This window comes from Bos indicus, chromosome 10, assembly GCF_029378745.1.
Source record: "Bos indicus isolate NIAB-ARS_2022 breed Sahiwal x Tharparkar chromosome 10, NIAB-ARS_B.indTharparkar_mat_pri_1.0, whole genome shotgun sequence".
Taxonomy (NCBI): Eukaryota; Metazoa; Chordata; class Mammalia; order Artiodactyla; family Bovidae; genus Bos; species Bos indicus.
Genome location: NC_091769.1, coordinates 48,322,831 through 48,346,617, shown reverse-complemented (window position 1 = coordinate 48,346,617; position 23,787 = coordinate 48,322,831).

Sequence of the window (23,787 nt, the reverse complement as noted above, 5' to 3'; positions counted from 1 at the left end):
TTGTTCACAGCATGATCCATTTCAAGGACCACAAGAACTTAGAGACTGCAGGGCCATCAAGTGCAAGGTAGAAGAGAAATATGAGAGAAGGAAGCCAAGGTTGAATCACAAAGAATTCAGTTTGCCATGGAAAGGAGTTTAGATCTTACCAACAGGAAATGTGACACTAGGCAAGGGTTCCAAGCAGAGGGGAGACACAATCGTATTGCTACTGTAGAAAGATTACTCTGGAAATGGAATGTCAGAGGAATAAGCAGAAGAAGAGAATAGCAAGAAGCATATTTGTCGGAGAGAGACCACAGACACCCACCAGCAGTAGTAGTGATGTGGGGTCAGGGGAGGCAGAAGTGAGGACAGATCCCAAGTTTCTAAGTCAAGAGGCTAAGTGATTGATGGTACCCTGCAAAGAGATAGACAGTATGGAAGAGAGACTAGGTTTGAGGGGTAAAGAGGGGAGGTGAGCAACACAATGGCTCAGTTTGGGAACTAAGTTTTCCATCTCAGTGGGGATAACTGGGAAGTGATGATTGAAGAACCTAGACTGAAAAAAAACCCACTAGAGTTAAAGGTGAAAAGATTAGATGAAGAAGGCAGACCCTGGAGAATGCACCAGAATGTTGCAGGCAAGCAGCAGAAGCAAGCCCAGGCAAAGGTGCTAAGAACAAAAGCAATGGGTCCAATCTACAGATTTTTCAGACTCATTATCTGACTGCGGAGCCCTTTTCTCAAACAAAATCTCAGCTGAGGCTCAGAATATAAAATAGAAGTAGAGCTGGATACCTGAAGGAAGCCCACTAACCCCTTAGCCCACGGAGCAGTCAGAAAAGCTCAGAGTTGAATGATGCCACAAGAAGCAGGGAACAAAAACACCCCTTCTCAACAGCAGGAGGTCTGAGGAAAAGACCTCCCCTGATAAGTGAGTTAAGAAAATGAAACCTGGGACTTCCCTGGCGGCCCAGTGGTTAAGAATCTGCCTTGCAAAGCAGGGGACGTGGGTTCAATCCCTAGTCAGGCAACTAAGATCCCACATACCACAGACCAATTAAGCCCAAGCTTCGCAACCACTGAGCCCATTCACTCCAGAGCCCTCAGGCCACAACTAGAGAGTCATGTTTAACAAGTGTGAACACAGAGGAAAGACTAGTAGCACCAGAGGACCACTCCACCATCTTCAGTGGTGAAGAAACAGAGATCTAGAACTAGGCAGCCGACTGGCTTGCCAAACTAGTTGTCCCACGTCACAGTCTAGAGAGTGGCTGAGTGAGGACTGTTTCCAGTTCAGGATTCTTATTACTGTACTCACTGCATTCCAACTTTACACTGAAGAATTGTGCTCTTGAACTGTGGTGTTGGAGAAGACTCTTGAAAGTCCCTTGGACAGCAAAGAGATCAAATCAGTCAATCCTAAAGGCAATCAACCCTGAATATTCATTGGAAGAACTGATGCTGAAGCTGAAGCTCCAATACTTTGGCCACTTGATCCAAAGAGTCGACTCACTGGAAAAGACCCTAGGGGGTGGCAGAGGATGAGATGGTTGGATGGCATCTTTGACTCAAAGGACACAAGTATAAGCAAACTCTGGGAGATGGTGAAGGACAGGGAAGCCTGGTGTGCTGCAGTCCATAGCATCGCTAAGAGTTGGACATGACTAGCGACTGAACAACAGCAAATCTGGAACTGAAACCCAGGCCTAAAGTAGAACTGGCAATTTCATCATAAGCAGAGCTCTCTGCTTTGACTCCAGTCACAGTGTAGGCTCTCTGGAAGAGCGCACTAACTGCTTCCTGCTTGAATTGCAGAGCACATGTGAAAAAAACACCAGGAACCTGGGTTGCTCTCCTGAGGACAGAGGACCTTTGGAAAAGGAGTATTTTCACTTTTTCAGCATATACCACCTAGAACAGTTCCTTGAATCGAGGTAGATCATGCTGGAGAAATGTTAAGGCTTCTGCCCATCAGATGGCAAAGCCAGCTAGGAAAAGATTGTACACAGTCCTCACAATAGCAGGATGGAATGTCAACCTTCCCAACCTTCAGTGACTTCAAGACAATCTCTGAGAATGTCTGTGTCAGGATGGCAGGACCAGCCATGGGACCAGAGTAGCAGTTAAATGTCCAAGCAAGTGGAAGAGGCAGGAACGTGGCTGGGAATGGAGGTCCAGAGCATGCCACTCCTGTCCCCATCCTGCCGTGTGGTTTCTCACTGCTAAAATATCCTAGTAGGAGTTGGCCATAATCTACAAACTCTCGGAAATCTACAAACTCTTGGAGGCAAGCCTGAAAGATTTATTATTCACCAACCTCAAGGGTCAGTCTGAGACAGATACTGGAAGGAGGAGGAGGAGCAGGCAAGCAATCTGCCTTTAGATTTATCTTACTGTTTTGGAGGAAATTAACTTTTGACTTGCTGCAGCACAGTTCTCCTCCAGGTTTGCTGCTGGCAGAGCTAGTCATTTATTGTTTGCTGAAGCTTTACCACCAGGAAGAGCTCTCCTCACCTCCTGTTCCTTACAGCTATGTGTGCTTCTCTTTTATCCCAATGGAGTGGAGAAGAGGAGTTTCAAGCTTGGTCTGCCACAGAATCTCCCACTTGAATTGCTCGAGTCTCGTCACAGACTGGAGGGTAACAAGAAATGGTTTAAGTACAGAGCTCAGTTTTCCTTGCAAAGAAATACTAGTCTCTTTCTTGTCCAGAGGCAGTATCAGAGGTAATTTAAGAAGGCAGGGTAAAAATATGCAAAACGCAATCTGGCTTGGGAGAAAGAAGTTCCACTCTCAGTGTTCCCAAGTATTATATTTGGATTTTGAGGATCAAATATAAAACAGAGGCTAGCTAAAGATTGCTTAACTTCCAAAAGTCCCGGCAAGTAACCCAAATGAGTTGATGTCCTCCTAATGCTGTTCTGGAATTCTGCTGGTGGAACAAAATGTCCCAAAAGATTCCAGGAATTTCTACATCTGCAACACAAGTACAGATAATTTTCTCAGCATTTTTGCCTTTGTTCAGTAGGAGTTGGTTTGGGGGGTGGAGTCTATAGAAATTGTTTACTGCTGGCTTTTAAAATTGAGGTCAGACTGGAACGCAAGCCCACCATAGGAACAGGTCTCAGTGAGGGCGGTGTGGGGATCAGGTTTGGGGGCTGGTCCACCAAGTTACTTCTTTGGGAGAAACTCAATGACAGAAAAAAATCAAGACACAACTTGAAGCCAGAGTTACACACGACAGTATTCAACATGGTAACATACAGAAACAACTATTAGTACCCAGCGCATGGATGTGGGTTAATCTTGGAATGTTAGGAAAATTCACACAGGTGGTGGAGGCAGCTGTGACGTTTGTACTCTCTGCCTTCTGAGGCTTCCTTACCCAGTGGCCAGTTCTTAGGGGCACACAATAGCAAGAATACCTGTGGGCTGGACTACATGCCTCAACCAGACCAGGTCTCAGGCAGTGCTTTTGGACTTGGCCTTGATGAGAAGGCTAAAGGGAAGGGATGTGATCCATACTGACAGGATCCGGCCTCTCTACCTGCCTGATTCATCCTTGAAACCACTCACTAAGGTCCCACCCCAGATCACAGAGGCTGTGGACTAATAGCTAATCATATTAGCCACCATCCACTGGGTACCATGTGGGTATTTTATACATCAGTTCAGTTCAGTCGCTCAGTCGTATCTGGCTTTTTGCAACCCCCTGGACTGCAGCATGCCAGGCCTCCCTGTCCAACTCCTGGAGCTTCCTCAGACTCATGTCCATCGACTTGGTGATGCCACCTAACCATTTCATCTTCTGTTGTCCCCTTCTCCTCCTGACTTCAATCTTTCCCAGTATCAGGGTCTTTTCCAGTGAGTCAGCTCTTCGCATCAGGTGGCCAAAGAATTGGAGCTTCAGCTTCAGCATCAGTCCTTCCAATGAATATTCAGGACTGATTTCCTTTAGGAGGGACTGGTTTGATCTCTTTGCAGTCCAAGGGACTCTCAAGAGTCTTCTTCAACACCACAGTTCAAAAGCATCAATTCTTCAGTGCTGAGCTTTCTTTATAGTCCATATATATTATCTAATTCTTTAATTTAGTCTTTTCTACAATCTTGTTGTTCAGTTGCTCAGCTGTGTCCAGCTCTTTGCAACCGCATGGACTGCAGAATGCCAGACTTTGCTGTCTTGCTTCACTATCTCCTGGAGTTTGCTCAAACTCATGTCCATTGACTCAGTGATGCCATCCAACCATCTCATTCTCTGTCACCACCTTCTCTTCTCACCCTCAATCTTTCCCAGCATCAGGGTCTCTTCCAATGAGTCAGCTCTTCATATCAGGTGGCCAAAGTATTTGAGTTTCAGTTTCAGCATCAGCCCTTCAAATGAATATTCAGGGTTTATTTCCTTTAGGATTGACTGGTTTGATCTCCTTGCTGTCCAAAGGACTCTCAGGAATCTTCACCACCAGAGTTTGAAAGCATCAATTCTTCAGTGCTCAATCCTCTTTAAGGTCCAACTCTCACATCCATACATGACTACTGGAAAAACCATAGCTTTGACTAGATGGACCTTTGTCAGCAAAGTGATGTCTCTGCTTTTTAATACACATTCCACATTTGTCATAGCTTTTCTTTCAAGGAGCAATCTCATTACATGATTATTACTTTCAACTCCATTTTATAGAGGAGAACATAGAGGCTTACAAAGGTCAAATAACTCCCTCAGAGTTATGAAACTACTAGTTAATCTTCAAAACCAGGTTGGCTATACTTTTTCCATTCTTGAAGGTGTGGAGACAGAGTAACTAGCCTAGGACACATCTCCAATGAATCACATTTCCAGTGTTCCTCTGCTGCTGCTGCTGCTAAGTCGCTTAAGTCGTGTCCGCCTCTGTGCAACCCCACAGACTGCAGCTCACCAGGCTCCCCCGCCCCTGGGACTCTCCAGGCCAGAATACTGGAGTAGGTTGCCATTTCCTTCTCCAATGCATGAAAGTGAAAAGTGAAAGAAGTCGCTCAGTCGTGTCCGACTCTTAGCGACCCCATGGACTGCAGCCTACCAGGCTCCTCCACCCATAGGATTTTCCAGGCAAGAGTAGGAGACACTTATCAGCTCTCTCTATGAAGCTCATCCTTCTTGCCTTTATAACCACCACCCCACTGATCTATGAAAAAGCTAACAAGAGAGCCTCTTTGTGGTATGGATGACATTAAGGATGGACCACAGGAGATCCAGGACTTCCCTGGTGGTTCAGTGGTAAAGAATTCACCTGCCATTGCAGGAAACACTGGTTCAATCCCTGGGTTGGAAAGATCCCCTGGAGAAAGAAATGGCAACCCATTTCAATATTCTTGCCTGTGAAATCCAATGGACAGAGAAGCCTGGCAGGCTACTGTCCATGGGGTCACAAAAGTGTTGGACACAACTTAACAACTAAACAACAACAACAGAGGATCTAGGCACTTCTTTCTGTTGAACATGTGCCCCTAAATGTTGAGTCCTAATCCAATAAGCCCTGTATAAAGAAGGGAACACAGTTTACCCAAAGAAAAAGAGAGGAATCTATCCATTGACCAAGGTAGGAGGGGGAAAATGCAGAAAATGGAGTTGCTAAAAGAAACCAGGCATAGAAAACTAAGGTGCTGGAGGAGAAGGTGAAATGTGTCTTTTTAAAATGTTTCTGTGAATTTAGTGATAATCCAACTTGATATTCTATTTTTAATCAAATTTCATAAAAATGAGGAACTCATTTTATCCTGTATACTCACTTTTCCATCCTAGCTTGTGATTCCTTTAGATATTATTATAGTTAGTTGTGTATGAGTTTGTCTCCCTGAAGGCAGGACTTTTTATTTTTGTTTATTTTTTTAAAAATTGTATTGGAGTAGTGTGTGTGTTAGTTGCTCAGTCATGTCCAACTCTTTGCGACCCCAGGGACTGTAGCCCACCAGGTTCCTCTGTCCATGGGATTATCTAGGCACGGATACTGGAGTGGGTTGCCATTTCCTTCTCTAAAAGAAAACTGGAGTGGGTTGCCATGCCCTCCTCCAGGACATCTTCCCAACCCAGGGATCAAACCCAGGTCTCCAGTATTGCAGGTGGATTATTTACCATCTGAGCCACCAGGGAAGCCCAAGAATATTGGAGTGGGTAGCCTATCTCTTCTCCAGCAGATTTTCCTGACCCAGGAATCAAATTGAGGTCTCTCGCATTGCAGGTGGATTCTTTACCAGCTGAGCTACCAGGGAAATGTTGTGACAAATTACTACAAACACAAACACAGAACAAAACAAATTTGCATTTATCGTGTGGTTACTGCAGGGTATCTGAAAATGTTACTGCAAGCAAGAAATGGGGAAGTAGAATTAATTGAATAGCACCCATGAGGGTTTGCTTTTTAAACCTGTTGCCCCTAGACTCGGAGAAGGCAATGGCACCCCACTCCAGTACTCTTGCCTGGAAAATCCCATGGACAGAGGAGCCTGGTAGGCTGCAGTCCATGGGTTCACTAGAGTCAGACACGGCTGAGCGACTTCACTTTCACTTTTATGCATTGGAGAAGGAAATGGCAACCCACTCCAGCGTTCTTGCCTGGAGAACCCCAGGGACGGAGGAGCCTGGTGGGCTGCCATCTATGGGGTCGCACAGAGTCGGACACGACTAAAGCAACTTAGCAGCAGCAGCAGCAGCCCCTAGACTAGTGTCCTGCCCTGGGCTTCAGGCAGAGTTGGTCTCTAACACATTTATGTTCCATGTCTGAACAAATGGATGAATGGAAGAATAACTGATAAGATTTTATTTGTGGGACAAATGTCCATGTTTAAACATTTTTAATACGAAATTTAATTTTTCTTTCCTTTAAAGGGAAGCAGCTGCCTATGAAATCCTGCTGTTGGCTAATTTCAGCATTCCCAGCATGGTGGAAGCACTTGGTCTCTGGATGGTCTGAACTGCAAAGTTGCTGTGGCTCCCTGGCCTCCTCCAGATGACCACTGCCCTTCACTCGCTCTCTAGTTCTTCCTTCCACAGAGAAGAAGAAAGACTCAAGCTCTACAGTTGTCTTCCCCAACCCACCCCGCCTTCCTCACATGGTCTCAAGAAAATCTCTTTTTCTTGGACACATGCTAAATATCCCCCACCACACTCACACCTATGAAGTTCTCCTATGGGATGGTAAAATATGAAACATTTGGGCCCAGGGGCACAGAGGTACCCAAACCCACACTCAATTTTAAAAAAGATAGAGGTAGCTGTAAAAACCCCCTCCACATCCTTCCAACACACCCACACTCAGTGTCACCTTCTCTACCACACTCCATGGCAGACCACATGGGCGTGAGCGTAAGCGGCCTCTTATCACTGCATACTCATTTCTTTCGAAGAAGGAAAAGTCAGGGACTGGGCCCAGAAGAGAAGGGGACATACAGAAGTTCAGGTGGGTTGCTTGGGGGAACGCTGATGAGGGTCCCAACTCAGTACTGCTGACAATCTATTACCCCCTGGAGTCACTGCTTTGAATAGGTATCCTGGGGGTGAAAGCCTTGGCCAAAATGCACACTATATTAACCTGTGCACCCTTAGCTTGTTGATTTATTGATTTGAAAGGCAGTAGAACATGTTAAGAATGTGGACCAGGCTGCCTGGATTCAAATCTTGACTAAAACATATACTAGCTTTAACCTTGGCACCTTGGCATAGTGTCTTTGTTTCTTTCTCTGCAAAATCCAACAGTGATGTTGATAATGGAAACTACATGACAGGATGGTTATGATGGCATATGATGCTGCCTGGGTGAGACTCCCCAAATGTCTCCCCAGGTTCAGGCTTAACTACCTTAACTAGGGAAGACCAAGAGGGCCATTAAGTGAGATTCAGGAAAAACTGGAAGAAACAGAGAACAAGGAATTGTGGGAAGGTTCTCTGGTCTTCCTGGACATCACTTTGATGTCATCATCCCTACTTTGATGAGAACCGTTTGTATTGAATTTTACCCCAGCTGCAGATAATGAGCAATAGAGGTTTGGTGCCTGTGTTCTAAGCTAACATTCCTTTTCTAGGTTCTAAACCTCCCTCTCAGCTCCCTCTCCATCTCAGTTCTTTGCCTTCTGATTCCTCAATCAGTCTTCACAAATTTCACAACCAGTTCCCTGGCTGCAGACAGCTAGGCTTTTTTGGACACATCCTCACTTCAGTGCCCCAGGGCTTTCATCCAACTCTAAGCAACAGACAGGCCTACATTTTCTTAGCCAGTCTACTGTCCCTTGAACCATTTCTGCACTCTTACTCTGCATCTTCTCCAGCTCCATCTTATCTTTCTGGAGATGAGAAGATCTGAAGTAACGTTCCATCATCCCAGACGTGAATTCCATGTGGTTCCACATAAAATCCCTGCTCCATCCAATAAAGGGCTACTGTCTTCTCACTGAAACCCACCTCTTTATCGGGATCTGATTAGAACTCTGGATACATAAGCTTTCCCACCCATTTTATTTATCATACGTATATATGTATGTACATATATACACATATGTATAATAATTTGTTCCTGATTAAAATTAAGTACCTATTAGCCTCCAAATGCAAAGTGTAACTCCTTCAGCTTCAAGAGTCTTATTCTGAACCAAGCAGAACATCCTGTCTTTAAGATACAAGAGTCTTCTTCTGACTTCATTTTCCTTGGTCCCCATCTATCTGAACACTGCTCAGCAAATGAAGCTCTGCAGAAGAGAAGGAGCTGGGATGGCATCACTGACATCCTCAAAGAACAGGAGAACATTTTTAGCACAAGCACCGTCACACACGTTTTCTACAGTTTCCATGAAATGACATGAACTGTACGAAAATGACACCTGCCATCTATTCTTCAGTACATCACAAAATGCAGTGATTTTACACATAAATCTTCAACAGAGGCAGAACAATGAGACACATTCACAGCGTTCTTTTGTTTCCAGTCAGTCCTGGGTGTGGTGGCCACAGGGCAAGGTCAGGAACATGCCTGTCCCTGCAGCCTTACTGCAAAAGAGATGGGGATCCACAAACCCTGCCTTCAACCACCTGAGCCCGCTGCTTTAAAACTATTCTTCTTTCCCCTCATTTCAAAATTATCTAAAGACCAATTGGTTCCAGGCAGCTCTTTCTGTATATTAATTTTTAATTGGAGAAATAGCAATTAGATGGCTGCATTGATTGCCAGTTCCCGTAATCTTTTTTAATTTGAGATAACAATCTATTCAAAAAATGAGTTTGTCCCTAAAATATCTTTTCTTAATGGCAATAATAACTGAAGTTATATACAAAACCAGCAGAGCAGTCCACAGGGAAGGGGTCTAAATTATACATGGAATATTCTGCACCTGGTTTGTCAGTTACAACAAAGACCTTACCACGGATGCCCTATGAAAATGGTCAATTTCATATGCTGTTTTTATTAATACCATTTTTGAAACAATGAGAGCATCTCTGAAGAGAAGATTTTTGTAGTATGAACCCTGCTTTTGACACCCAAGAAACTGAAAACTGCAGATAATAAAATTTTTACTTTGCTCCTTGCTGAGAACCCTGGGCAGAGGAAGATTAAGAGGGAGAAAGAGGAATTAGAGAGGAACAGAATTCCAGCTTGGGAGGAACTACCAGACTAGGGCAAGAAAACAGGAAAGCAAGTTCACAACATAGACCAGCAGATCTCAAGCTATCCCCAAATATAGTCCTGCGTGCAAAGTCACTTCAGTCATGTCCAACTCTGTGCAATCCTATGGACTGCGTAGCCTGCCAGGCTCCCCTGTCAATGGGATTCTCTAGGCAAGAATTCTGGAGTGGCTGCCACATTCTCCTCCAGGGGATCTTCCCAACCCAACCATGTCCCTTGTGTCTTTTGCGTTGGCAAGTGGGTTGGTTCTTAATATACTCCTAGCAGGCAGGAACGTGGAGGGCTTCAGGGGAATCTGCGATAAATAGGCCTCCTTCCCCAACCAGGTGCTGAGCAATTTGAGAAACAGAAGAGTTGAAATAGAGGTCAAGTATCATCTTTATTACTTACAGAACTCAAGCAAAAGAGTATAGCTTTGGTGAGTCCAGTGGACCAGACATGTGAACCCCTGAACCAGGAAGGCTTCTTACCCACCCAGTAATGTGGCAGCCACCCAGGAAAGAAGAGCACCTGGAAAACTCTAGGATCCAACTGCTCTCTGAAAAAGGAGGAAAGCACATGCAAGAGCGAGAACAAAGGTGTCACAGAGCTGAGCGTCCTTAATGACTCTTTCCACATTTATCAATCAGAGGGCCGTTCCACCTCCCAAGGTTGTGAGAAAACAGAGGCTGGGAGTATGTATAAGGAAAATCACTCCTCATGGAAACTGAGATTGAGAAAATAGATTTTCCTCAAAAATAAAGAGATAGAATTGGAGTCCAGAAAAAGTGACTGGAAGTGACTTGCTTCCACCCCAAATGACTTTTTCGGGGAGGGTTCTCTTAAAATATCTTAAAATTTTATAAGATTTCGGGTTTCCCTAGGGGTCTAGTGGTTGAGAATTTGCCTGCCAGTGCAAGAGACACAGGTCCAATCCCTGGTCTGGAAAGATCCCACTTGCTGAGAAGCAAGTAAGGCCATGAACCATAACTACTGCTCCAGTGCACCTACAGCCTGTGCTCTGCAACGAAAAGCCACTGCAGTGACAAGCCCACTCACCACAATGAGGAGGAGACCCCGCTGAGTGAAACCAGAGAAGGCCCATGAGCAGTAATGATGATCCAGAGCAGCCAAATAAATACATAAATCTTCTAAAGGAACTTTTTTATAAAATTTGCCTTCTGTTACATTAGATTTCATGGAAAAGGTTTGGTTAGACCATCTGAGAAATTCATGGTCATTTGGAAAATTCTTTAAAATTGAGCAGATGTGGATTTCAATTCTGCCCTTTGGTTTTAATAAGTAAGATGTATATCTTGAGTTTAAAAACAGGATAATGACTGGCCTACCTTAGTAGGACATCAGAAAATGATTAGCAAAGATTGGTCAGAGAAAATGCTCTGGCATGCACTAAACCCTTGATAAATATTATGCAAATTAATGTCAGTATTATATTCCACAAAAATGTCTGTGTTTATGCTATGAGTCTGATGCTCCTGGTCTCCTACCGAGAAGCCTGGGGTTCACATCCTCCAGCAAGAGAAGCTTTGCTTTTGTGCCTCAGCTCATCATTCCTTCTCTGCCTTCTGAGTCTCAAACCCTGCTCCTCCAACCACACCTCAGGCAGTGTATACTGAAAGTCTATGACATAAAGTATTGGAAGTGAAGATGGAGAGGGGGGAGAGAGAAAGATGCAAAGATGACCCTTCAAAAACTTCTGATCCTGAAAGAAGAGTGAAAAAACCTATTATTCACAAGTGCAGATATAGTACAGATCAAAATTTATGGTAACCTGGAATGATAACAAGGTTCCCTCCCTACAATGCTGTGATCCCTCAGGAGTCTGCCTCAATGTACTCACTGGAGACATTTTAAATGGGTTACCACCTCTGATCAGAACTTAGAAAATTAGGAGATCACCAGTATGAGGAGATATGGTCAGCAGAACTCATCTGAGAATGAGCTAGCCAACTCCTGAAAGGTATAATATTCATAAAATGATATACAGTTTATTTCTAAGGATAACTGCCTCAAAAACAATTACCTATTGTTGTTCAGAGGCTTAGTTGTGTCTAACTCTGCAATCCCATGGACTGCAGCAACCCAGGCTATCCTGTCCTCACCATCTCCCGGAGCTTGCTCAAACTCATATCCATGGAGTCCATGATGCCATTCAACCATCTCTTCCTGCCTTCGATCTTTCCTAGCATTACTGTCTTTTCAAATGAGTCAGTTCTTCACATCAGGTGGTCAAAGTATTGAAGCTTCAGCTTCAGTCCTTCCAATGAATATTCAGGATTGATTTTCTTTACAATTGACTAGTTTGATCTCCTTGCAGTCCAAGAGATTCTCAAGAATCTTCTCAACACCACAGTTAAAAAGCATCAATTCTTCAGCATTCAGCTTTCTTTATAGTCCAGTTCTCACATCCACATATGACTACTGGAAAAACCATAGCTTTGATTAGACGGACCTTTGTCAGCAAAGTAATGTCTCTGCTTTTTAATATGCTATCTAGGTTGGTCATAACTTTTCTTCCAAGGAGCAAGTGTCTTTTAATTTCATGGCTGCAGTCACCATCTGCAGTGATTTTGGAGCCCAAGAAAATAAAGCCTGTCACCATTTCCATTGTTTCCTCATCTATTTGCCATGAAGTGATGGGACCAATTGCCATGATCTTAGTTTTCTGAATGTTGAGTTTTAAGCCAACTTTTTCACTCTCCTCTTTCACTTTCATCAAGAGGCTCTTTAGTTACTCTTCATTTTCCTCCATAAGGGTGATGTCATGAATATTTCTCCCCACAATCTTGATTCCAGCTTGTGTTTCATCCAGCCCAGCATTTCATATGATGTACTCTGCATAGAAGTTAAATAAGCAGAGTGACAATATATAGCCTTGATGTACTCCTTTCCAGATTTGGAATCAGTCTGTTGTTTCATATTCAGTTCTGCTGCTTCTTAACCTGCATACAGGTTTCACAGGAAGCAGGTAAGGTGGTCTGGTATTCCCATCTTTTTAAGAATTTTCCACAGTTTGTTGTGATCTAACAGTCAAAAGCTTTCACATAGTCAATGAAGCAGAAGCATATGTTTTTTCTGGAATTCTCTTACTTTTTCTATGCTCCAATGAATGTTGGCAATTTGATCTCTGGCTCCTCTGCCTTTTCTAAATCCAGCTTGAACATCTGGAAGTTCTCAATTCACATACTGTTGAAGCCTGGCTTGGAGAATTTTGAGCATTATTTTGCTAGGATGTGAAATGAGTGCAATTGTGTGGTAGTTTGAACGCTCTTTGGCATTGCCCTTCTTTGGGCTTGGGATGAAAATTGACCTTTACCAGTCCTGTGGCCACAGCTGAGTTTTCCAGTTTGCTGGCATATTGAGTGCAGCACTTTCACAGCATCATCTTTCAGGGTTTGGAATAGCTCAACTGGAATTCCATCACCTCCACTAGTTTTACTTATACTGATGCTTCCTAAGGCCCACTTGACTTCACACTCCAAGATATCTGGCTCTAGGTGAGTGATCACACCATCGTGGTTTTCTGGGTCATTAAGATCTTTTTTGTATAGCTCTTCTTTGTGTTCTTGCCACCTCTTCTTAATATCTTCTGCTCCTTTTAGGTCTGTACCATTTCTGACCTAATTTATTGTGCCCATCTTTGCATGAAATGTTCCCTTGGTATCTCTAATTCTCTTGAAGAGATCTCCAGTCTTCCCCCATTCTATTGTTTTCATCTATTTCTTTGCATTGATCACTTAAGGCTTTCTTATCTCTCCTTGCTATTCTTCGGACCTCTGCATTCAGGTAGATATATCTTTCCTTTTCTCCTTTGCCTTTCATGTCACTTCTTTTTAATTCAGATGTTTTAAAGAAATTAAAGCATTAAAATAATGTTTCACTTCTTTTCTCAGCTATTTGTAAGGCTTCCTTAGACAGCCATTTTTCCTTTTTGCATTTCTTTTTCTTGGGAATGGTTTTGATCACCGCCTCCTGTACAATGTTACGAAACTCTGTTCATAGTTCTTTAAACACTCTATCAGATCTAATCCGTTGAATCTATTTGTTATTTCCACTGTACTATTGTAAAGGATTTGATTAGGTCATACCTTAATGGCCTAGTGGTTTTCCCTACTTTTTTCAATATGTCTGAATTTGGCAATAAGGAGTTCATGATCTAAGCCACAGTCAGCTCCCTGTCTTGTTTTTGCTGACTGTATAGAGTTTCTCCATCTTCAGCTGCAAAAAATATAATCAATCTAATTTCAGTATTGACCATCTGGTGATGTCTATGTGTAGAGTCATCTCTGATGTTGGAAGAGGGTGTTTGCTATGACCAGTGTGTTCTTTTGGCCTAACTCTGTTAGCCTTTGCCCTGCTTCATTTCATCCTCCAAGGCCAAACTTGCCTGTTACTCCAGGTATCTCTTGACTTCCGACTTTTGCATTCCAGTCCCCTATGATGAAAAGAACATCTTTTTTGGGTGTTAGTTCTAGGAGGTCTTGTATGTCTTCATAGACCTAAACCAATCAACTCCAGCTTCTTCAGCATTAGTGGCTGGGACATAGATTTGGATTACTGTGATACTGAAAATGGTTTGCCTTGGAAATGAACAGAGGTCATTCTGTCATTTTTGAGATTGTACCCAAGTACTACATTTCAGACTCTTGTTGACTATGAGGGCTACTCCATTTCTTCTAAGAGATTCTTGCCCACAGTAGTAGATATAATGGTCATCTGAATTAAATTCTCATTTTATAGAGAGGAAATAGAGGCCCATGCAATGAATCATTGAACTCCATCAGGGTCCATGGATCATGTAAACACATCTACTTAGCCAACAAACATTTATAAATGAGGGTGATTTCCTTGGCAAACACAGTGGTACTGTGAATACACAATAAATAAAATACAGCCGCTGCCTTCAAGGAGCTTAAGTTAGAAATTGCAGCAATGTAGGAGAAGGCAATGGCACCCCACTCCAGTACTCTTGCCTGGAAAATCCCATGGGCGGAGGAGCCTGGTGGGCTGCAGTCCATGGGATCGCTGAGAGTCGGACATGACTGAGCAACTTCACTTTCACTTTTCATTTTCATGCATTGGAGAAGGAAATGGCAACCCACTCCAGCGTTCTTGCCTGGAGAATCCCAGGGCTGGGGGAGCCTGGTGGGCTGCCGTCTATGGGGTTGCACAGAGTCAGACACGACTGAAGCGACTTAGCAGTAGCAGCAACAATAAGTAATGTTTGTCATGCTTAACTACAGAACTAAGGACTTGACTTGTATTATCTCACTAAAACTGGCAGATTCCCACAAAACATGGTTCTAAAGAAGCATGGCCTAGGTGGAGTTCCCTGAGAAATAGGCTTTGAGGTAGAGGTTTGTGGGCAGGAGGCTGACAGGAGAGAGCTCGCAAGAACAACACTTGTAAGGAATGACAGACATGGGACCCAGCAAGGGAGAAGTGCCAATACAATCCACCCACAAAAGTCTCGGGTGACCCCACAGCTCTAAAGCTCTGAGGCTGAGATAGCCTTTCAGGGACATCCTCAATGGAGGCAAGGGGACTGGGACTTATACCCCTGCAACAACTAGTTGCCAGCTTCAGGCTGCTCTCAGGGAGGGGACATGGCTGGAGAGAGACAGCACACTTCAGCTAAGGGCAATGCCCAGGGAGAGACACGGTGAGCTGTCAGCAGCCATGCTCCTGGTAGCTGACGGAAGGAGTGTTTCAGTCCTCATGTGGGGATGTGGAGGCACACCATAGTATTCACTACAGGAAGAGGAAAAAGAAGAAACTCAATTTATTGATAGCCCACCTTGATACCAGGCACTGTGTGGGAGCAGTTTCTTTATAGTCTTCAATCCTGCTCTGTAGGCATCAGTGACTTACTCCAGCCTCTGGCGAGATTTCAAGATTCCCTCCTTCCTCTAAGCTAGTGGTTCTCAACTCGAGGTGATGCTGATCCCCAGTCGATATTGCCAGAGAAATGTATAGAGACACTTTTCCTTTGTTACAACTGGGAATGGGGTGCTATGGGCCTAAGTAGAGGTTAGGGATACTGCAAAACATCCTACAATGCACAAAAAGCTTCCACAACGAAGAATTTCCAGCCCAAATGTCCATCATTTGAATATCTCTTCCATCAGAAGAATTGCTGTTGTTGTTGTTCAGTGACTAAGTCATGTCCAACTCTTTGTGACCCCATAGACTGAAGCATCGGAGAAGGCAACGGCAACCCACTCCAGTACTCTTGCCTAGAAAATCCCATGGATGGAGGAGCCTGATAGGCTGCAGTCCATGGGGTCGCTAAGAGTCAGACACGACTGAGTGACTTCACTTTCACTTTTCACTTTCATGCATTGGAGAAGGAAATGGCAGCCCACTCCAGTGTTCTTGCCTGGAGAATCCCAGGCATGGCAGAGCCTGGTGGGCTGCCATCTATGGGGTCACACACAGTTGGACACGACTGAAGCGACTTAGCAACAGCAGCAGCAGACTGAAGCATGCCAGGCTTCCCTGTCCTTCACTATCTCCCAGAGCTTGCTTAAACTCATGTCCATTGAGTCAATAATGCCATCCATCCAGTTCATCTTATGTTGCCCCCTTCTCCTCCTGCCCTTGATCTTTCCCAGTATCAGTGTATTTTCCAGTGAGTCAGCTCTTTGCATCAGGTGGCCAAAGTATTGGAGCTTCAGCTTCAGCATCAGTCCTTCCAATAAATATTCAGGGTTGATTTCCTTTAGGATAGACTGGTTTGATCTCCTTGCTGTCCAAGGGCCTCTCAAGAGTCTTCTCAAGCACCATAACTGTAGAGCATCAATTGTCATTGATGTCACATTACAGATGAAAATAACTAAGACATAGAAAGGTTAAACAACCTATTCATGGCCACACAGCTATTAATGGCAGGGCTGAGATTTATAACTAGGTTTGTGTGGTTACAAAATGCATGCTCATTTGTTTGAGAAATATATGTACTCTTTGAAATTAATCAGATGTAAAGTGCACATCTTCCTATACATCCCTTGAGACCCTGAGACATAAGCTGGGCTGGACCCAGTTTCTTAAGCTTTCTGTTATTTTCTTATTTTAAGTGTAAGAACTCTGAGCTTTCTGATTTCTAAGAGAAGGCTAGAAATGAAAGACAGGCTGGGTGATTTATATAAAGTGATAATGTGAGCCCATCTCCTTGCAGCCATCATTTTAGTCTGCAATAAAAATGACTGGTCTGACACCCTCCACTTCCTGAATATCCAGAAGGCCTAACTGCTTGGACTCTCAGACATAAAGTTCTCTGTTAATGGACCTGTCAATTTCTTAAAGTGAGCAGTTTTTCATAACACTCCATAAAAACAGAAAAAAAATAAAATTAAAAAAGAACATAGCATTTAACATGAAAATACAGGCATCATTTATTGAATGTGAGCTAAAAGCAACAGAAAAAGAACCTGAAGGAGAAACAGTGGCTGGTGATGGAGAACAAAAAATTGCCTAAGAACAGGATTCTTTACCTACCAAACAGGACCCCTATTTTTGGCAACTTGAAAAAAAACAAACCAGACATTCATTAAGTATTAAACTTAAAAGTAAAAAGCCCTATGTTCCTCTAATAACAATTTAGTATCCTTGTTATGATAGATTTACTAACCTCAATTTAGACTCTCAGAGATCAGATTCATGTCCCATAAAACATACAGAGAATACATTACTGAGCAAATATATAGTAATAGATGACATAAATATCTATGCCCTATTAAATTTTCAGTTATAAACTATGTTCTTTTCTTGAGCCATTTTAATTCATGAAATTATTTACAAGTTTACAGACACCAAGGAACAAACCGCTATACTGTATTAAGCAAATGTTTTTTTTCCAAATATGGAAGTCATGAGAACAGAATACATCTAGTGATCAACGTATAAAGACTATTTCAAGGCTTCATTAATGGCAGCTGTTCATGAGATATTTGGAAGTCTTCAATGATCTTTATTAATCCTCTATAAATGTAGCTAATTTATGAAGGCCATCCCCCTTTACATTGCTCTATTATCATCTGCCCTAAAGTTTATCATCTGTTCAAATATAATTTAGACAATATGTTCCCCTATAGAGAAAAATCTGAGAATGTAGAAACTGACCTCAGCATGATAGGTTTCTCTGTTTTTTTAGAGATGGCATAACATATTATTTAGCACTGGAATTTGAGTCAGTAAAGATGAGTTAGGGTCTCATTCCACCGCAATCAAGCTTGTAAACTTGGGCAAATAGTTGAACCTCACCTGTCTACTTCTTATATGGAAATGAATCTGCTAATCTCTTTCCTACCAACCTCTAAGGGTTGTTGTGAAGACACATGACACAGTTATGTGAAAATATCTTGAATACTGAACAAAGGTAAATGAGGTTTCTCATCAAAATGAGAAACAATTATGATTGTGGAGAACATTCTGATAAGAAACAGTGACCAAGTGCAAATATATTCACTTGGGGATGCTAGATCTGGAAATCCTAAGGTAGAAGGGGTTTGGGAATCCTTTATCCCCTTCAAGTGTTGCAAACCATCTTCATTACTGATTTACTCCTTTCTTTATCCCTCGCTACATATAGGTATCATGATTGACTCATGATAGTAGGGCATTCAGTTAAATTTGAAGATCTTATAAGCAATGCTTTACTTTTCACCATAAGTATACCCCAAATTCCGTGGACAGAGGAGCCTGATGGCTACAAACCATGGGGTCACAGAGTCGGACATGACTGAGCGACTGACACTTTCACTTTTTATGCACCAAATAATGCACTGAACATACTTATACTAAAAAATTTATTCATTATTTACCTGACATTCATATTTAACTGGGCATCCTGATTCTGCCTGGTTTGGTTTGGTTGCAGGTCTAAATCCAGCAATTCTTTGAGAATTCTTTCTCCCTTCCCCAAGCATGACAAACCACCTTGAATATTGAGAGTATTCACTTCCTGTTTTATCCCTTTCTTTGTTCATCTCAAATATTAAGGAATTCCAGTTTCACCATCTCTTCTCACCATTCTTTTCAGGTATCCTAGCACCTACACTATCATAAACCAATAGAACATTATTATTCTCCAATATACAGTTGACTCTTGAACAATGTGGGCTCAAACTACATGAGTTCATTTATACACAGATTTTTTTTTTTTTATAATAGTGAATACTACAGTACTCCATGATCTGAGGTTAACTGAATCCATGGATGAAAAGTTTCCAATTTGGAGGAACCATAGATAGGGAGGGCTGACTGCCAAGTTATACTTGAATTTTCAACTGCATGGAGGCACAGCACCCTAACCTCCAGGCTTCTCAAGGGTCAACAGTATTCAACTGTGCATGTTTCTTCCCAACCAATACATGAATTTAACTGAGGGAAGAGACATTCATTTTTATCAACCAATACCTAGTACATAGTAGGGTAAATCAGAAAGTGTTTGATGAATTGAAGACCACAGTTTCCTTTGCATTCCATGCTCTCACCATGGAAAGTCTTGTTCATGTCTGCCGCTTAAATGATCAAGAACCAATGGACAAGTTAACAAAGCATGTCTCTGGTCTGGCCTTATCTAGTGATCTCCAGATCCATGTTTTACAATAAACTATGAGCTGTCTCCAACTGGTTTCCCATGAACACCTCAAATGCAACCTGTCCCAGACTGACCATATTCTTTCTCTCCACTCCCCCTGAAAGCTATTTTTCTCTTGACATGGTATCCGGTAACCCAGGCTAGAAAACCAGAGTCCTTCTAGACTACTTCCTCTCCCTCACCTTTCCCATCACTAAGCAAGCACTTTACATCAACAACATTTTTGAGAAGCTTTTGAAAGGAGAGTTCTGATTCTGTTAGTGTGGCCAGGGAGTGAGTATTTCCTGAAAGAGGTCCATTTGATTCAGTGGTATTTAGGGCCCAGAATCCTATGTTGTGCTGTGCTTAGTCACTCAGTCATGTCCGACTCTGTGCAACCCCATGGACCATAGTCTGCCAGTTTCCTCCCTCCATGGGATTCTCCAGGCAAGAATACTGGAATGGGTAGCCGTTCCCTTCTCAGAGGATCTTCCCAACCTAGGAATCAAACCTGGGTCTCCTGCACTGCAGGCACATTCTTTATCAGCTGAGCTACCAGGGAAGCCCTCCAGAGTCCTACAGAACATAGAAAAACACCTAGAAATAGCTTTCTGTACAGACCTACTAACTAATTCAACTAAAAACATGGATATGACCCCCATCTGTTTTGTATTTATAATTTGAGAGCCTTATTAACATTTGACTTAAAATACTATTTTCATTTATGTATGGGAATTTTTAGTGGGTTTTGTCTTCCTAGGTATTATTTGGGATAACTCCTCCTACACAGAGTTCAAGAATATGTTTATCATTTTATAATGAAATTTGTTATAAAATGTATAATATAAAAACGAATGCTCTAAGTAGCACTTGCTTGGTAAAGTATTCATTTTATTACAAGTCTTCTCACCCAAACTCTGAAAGCATCATCAATTAGAAATGAAAGGAATAGAGAAAATAAAGATTTTGAATTATTTACAGTTGTTCACACACACACACATTAGGATAGATCACCAGCTGGGGATTTACAGATGCCCAACTCACCTGTAATTTTTCTTGGAAAAAGCTTCAAGTCCAGAATATGCTTAAAACTCAGAATGGAGCTTAACTGTAAATATTCAAAAACACTCCCAATTTGCTATCCTTCTAGAGAGCAAACCATTTACCTCCATTCTGCATCCTTGCATATAGAAATGGCAACTCTGAAAAAAATCTTACCATCAGTGGAAAAAAAATGTTTTTTTCTAAACTTTTTTAAATAAATGGTTTGCCCAAGGGTAAGACCTTTTATACCATCTTAGCCGAGAGCAAATTTCCCTAGACAAATTGGCTGGCTGCTTCTTGAATTCTTCTCAGCTAAAATTGAGGCACTCCTATTATTGATATTATCTGGCCACACTTTTTTCCCCTTTAACCCACATATTTTTGCTACACTGGAAGAAAATTAGACTATATTAGGTTGTGTACAACACACATCTTCAAAACATTCACCCTGTCAAAATAATTTCTTAATTAGTGGTACAACATACTTTTCCAAGACAGAGCTTGTCAGAAAAACATCCTGCAGTAGAGAGCTTAAGTGAATTCATTCTCCGGATTTTAATAAGACTACATTTCACCTCCTAGATGGAGGGGGAATAAAGTAAATTTGTCTGGCAATTCTTTGCTTCCTTGGAGACCCACTCCAGAAAAAAAAAAAAAAAAAAAAGTTTCAGCTACTTTTATAGAGAAATCCCTTACATTTTTAAGAAAATAAAAAATTCACTAGGTTATATAAGTTGAGTTGGTGACAAACCTTATAGAATAAGGTATATAGAGAAAAATTAAAACTTCCTTCTCAAAAATAATATCCATCCACGAGTTTGTATAAAATGAACTAATTACATACAAGGATCCAATTAAAGAACACACCATGCTGTACCTGAAACCGATGTAAAATATTTTACCACTCAGTCTGTAAGCCCTTTGAAGACATTTCTTTATTCATATCATGTAAACATAAATATGGGCTTCCCAGATGGCTCAGTGGTAAAGAATCCACCTGCCAATGGAGGAGATGTGGGTTTGATCCCTGAGTCAGGAAGACCCCCTGGAGGAGGAAATAGCAACCCACTTCAGTATTCTTGCCTGGATAATCCCATGGACATAGGAGCCTGGAGGGCTACAGGACCTGGGGTCCTAAAGAGTGGGACATGACTGAGCATGCATGCTAAGCATAAATATACCAAAATGCTTCAGGTTTAGAAAACAGAAGATTTGGATTTTCGACCTCGTGGTGTCATGACATTTCTGAGTGATAATAAGAAAGCCAGTTAACTTCTCCAAACTCCCTTTTATTTAATGTCTATAATAGGGAGATAAGAAGTGCACCCTACTGGATTCATGGGATTATTATGGGGAATAAATGTTGTCATGACGGGGCCATACTTAGAAAATAAAAGCAATGTCCATCAGCTGCCATTTACCTATTAGGTGTCTACTCCGGGTAAGACACTATTTGAGATACTCCTCATAAATGGAGGATGAGCAAAAATTTCTTACTCAGAGCTTTTAAATGAGGAAATCCGGACTCCAAGAGGTTAAGCAACTTGCCCTGCATCAAACGTCTATGAAGTAGTAGAGCTGAGACAGGAACTTAAGTCTGTGGGACCCACACCTGGCACTGCCCCTTTCTGTCCTTCCTCACTCCCTGCTCCTTCTCTTACCCCCAAAAGTTGTGGTGTGGCCTTTGGTAAAGGATAGAGAAAAGAGTCTGGGACTGAGTCCCTAACTCGCACACAAGTGGTGAGCACCATGTCTTGCTCCTGAAAAATCAGCCCCTTGGAACAGCAGTACAAAGACCGAACTGGAGTGGGGTTGGGGCTGGGCTACTCAATCCTACTTCAAAGGAAAGTGGTAAAAGGGGACCCTCAGGGTTCAGTCTCAGGGTTTCCAAAAGCTACAGTTGGCACAGTTAGAGGCAGTTCTGACAGGTACCCCAAAGGATACCCAGAAGGGTAGGGTGTAGATCCTGCTCTCACAGAGGGCATAAAAGCAAAAATAAACATGTGAGAAAGTGGCAATACATGATCAAACTGTTCACAATGAGCAGTGAAGAAGACATCACAAGCCCCTATGTAAAGAACTGTCGTTCGTGTGGCTTAGATAATAAAGTGTGGTGAGAAAGCACGGGGGAGAGGTCTTTTAGCCCAAAAGGGTCAGGAAATGCTTTAAGGAGGAGAGCAAATGAATCCTTTATGCATTTCAGGTATTTTCATTTTCTCCCACCCTAAGCTGAATATTTATTCCTCACTCCTTGTAGTATCTTCTAAAACACACCTATTGTCAGAGCTCTTTGTTCTATGTGTAAAGGAGCTATATGACCACATCAGGGCCAGCATATCATTAATGTGCCCACTTCGTTAGGGAACCCAGACCACAAGGAACTGAGCAGACCACTGGAAAATTGATGGGAAAGTAGAGAGAAGACTTCCTGGGTGGAAGAAAACAGTATGTGCAGGAGCAAAGAAGATAAGGGTAACGTGCTGATAGGAGATGGAATGCAAGGTCATCTGGCAGGAAGAGAAGTTGCAGAGAGGACTGCTGGGTGCTGAGATTGGACTAGTGAGTTAGAAGCCCCTGGGGTCAGGCTAAGGAGTAAGAATTTCATCACATGGGCAATGAGGTGACACTGAAGTTAGGAGTTTAGCCTGGCTGGAGACAACTTTCCCTAAATAAATTTAGGGAAAGTGTTCATTTGGTTCACTGAGTTGTGTCTGACTCTTTGTGACCCCATGGACTATACAGTCCAGGGAATTCTCCAGGCCATAATACTGGAGTGGGTAGCCTTTCCCTTCTCCAGGGGATCTCCCCAACCCAGGGATTGAACCCAGGTCTCCTCCATTGCAGGCAGATTCTTTCCCAACTGAGCTATGAGGGAAGCCCTCATTTGGTTCAGAAGACAGTAAAGAACAACAGCTCAGAGATAGTTAAGCATCTAGGCAATGGGTATACATAGGTAAGGGACTGGTGTAAATAACTGGATTTGATGAATGACTGGCTACAGGGGAAGTACAAAGAGTGATGAAAATATTATTCATTCATTTGACAAGTATTAATTGAGTACCCTCTATATACTTGGAAGTACCTCTATTTTCCTTGAAAGAAAAGCTATGACAAACCTAGACAGTGTATTAAAAGCAGAGACATAATTTTCCACCAAAGGTCTGTCTATTCAAAGCTATGGTTCTTCCAGTGGTCATGTACGGATGTGAGAGTTGGGCCATAAAGAAAACAGAGCACCGAAGAATTGATGCTTTTGAACTGTGGTGTTGGAGAAGACTCTTGAGAGTCCCTTAGACTGCAAGGAGGTCAAACCAGTCCATCCTAAGGGAAATCAGTCCTAAATATTCACTGGAAGGACTGATGCTGAAGCTGAAGCTCCAATTCTTTGGCCACCTGATGGGAAGAACTGACTCTTTGGAAAAGACCCTGATGCTGGGAAAGATTGAAGGCAGGAGGAGAAGGGGACAACAGAGGATGAGATGGTTGGATGGCATCACTGACTCAATGGACATGAGTTTGAGCAAGCTCCAGGATTT